Genomic DNA, 1,578 nt, shown 5'->3' with positions numbered 1-1,578 from the left:
GGTGATGGGGGGGGGGACGGGGGGGGACACGGACACGACACCCCAAACCTCCCGCCCTCAGTCAGGGGTCCGAACCGCCCCCCACCCCGTGGAACACCTCTCCCCCCAGCTCTGAGGGGAGCTCGGCCGGAGCACGAGCGCGCTGCGGCCGACGGCGTGTCGTGAGGTACCTACCGAGGCCTCAAAGGCGCTATTCCCTCTTATATTTGGGGGTAGAAATACATTGAGAGAACAAAGGCCTGAGCGAGACTGCCTCCTGCTTCAGGGCTGGTGCCGTAGGCGCGTACGCCGAAGCGGGTTTCCCCACCTCGAGCATCCCAGGTAACCAGCATTGGCCTTTTCCAGGCATTTACAAGAATCATTGAAACAAAAAAAAAGTACTTGCCATACATGGTTGAACTGAGGTAATTTTGAGTGATAAGGTTGAAAGTTAAGTAGTTGATAGCTAAAACATAAAAAAACAACCCCACCCTAAATTTATCTTGGGCATCCCTCCCTGGGCAAGGCTGCATGACTGATTTTTCTCATTTCTCCACATTACTTAAGCTTTCAGCCAAAGTTTCCAAAGCTCATTTCGCTTCCCTATTCAATCCCTGTGATGAGGCAAATACCAAAGCCAGCTAGGGTCTGTGCTCCTCAGCTGGAGCAGCAGGCCTTGCACATAGAAAGCTCACCTCATGCAAACTATTCGCCAGACCTTCAGTGATACCTATTAGTGCTCGTGTTTTCATTAGCAAACCTTTCCAGAAGTGTTTGTGTGTTATTTCTTTTATGTAGATGCTACATGTGCAAAAATACAGGCCAGAAACTGGTTGTTTAGTCAGCTGTGTCTCCAACCTAATGCCATGAAGATTTGTCTCTGGAGTGTTCTATGCCTGCTTGCAGTTTAACTTTTTTCTCCCCCTCCCCACCCCTATTTGCTTTTTCAGAAAAAGAAGAAGAAAAGCGCACCATCAAGGCAGAATTCTGCACTAGAAACAACATTTAACCAACCTTAGAAAATGATCTGAGTCTTCTCTAACTCACCAAGGCATTAAGGCAGGTTAACTGTGACTTTACAATAAAAAATCAAAATAACGGTTTTATTTATTTTCTCCATTAGGCAATTCCCTCCCACACACCACTTCATGTCCTAGTAGTAATGCAGCATAACCTGTGTTGTTAACACATTTGTATCTCAAGACTAGAGAGAAGTTAAAATTAGATCAAGACCTAGAAAAAAATAAAATTGCTTTCCCAAGACACATCAAGTACTTGGAGAAACAACCTTTCAATTCAGTGCAGAAAAAAAAAAACATTCATATTGATTCAGAAAGCTTCCAGTACCACAGGAAATAGAAACACAATAGACAAAGTTTCATCATTTGCTTTAACTATATAACATTAAATCAAACCCTTGCCTTTTACAGGGGTCATACATTTTGCTCGTGTGGAATCAGCACCATTTTGTTTTTAAAAGGATTCTACAGAAAGGAACAGAATGCAGTTTAGACTCAAAATCTTCTGTCGTTTACTGCCATCTATCAGCAGTGAAGAGCAAGACAGGTAAAACATGAATTTACAATAGCAGCATAAAGC

This window comes from Charadrius vociferus, unplaced genomic scaffold (genome assembly GCF_000708025.1).
Source record: "Charadrius vociferus isolate BGI_N301 unplaced genomic scaffold, ASM70802v2 scaffold455, whole genome shotgun sequence".
NCBI lineage: Eukaryota > Metazoa > Chordata > Aves > Charadriiformes > Charadriidae > Charadrius > Charadrius vociferus.
This window is presented reverse-complemented; position numbering follows the sequence as displayed.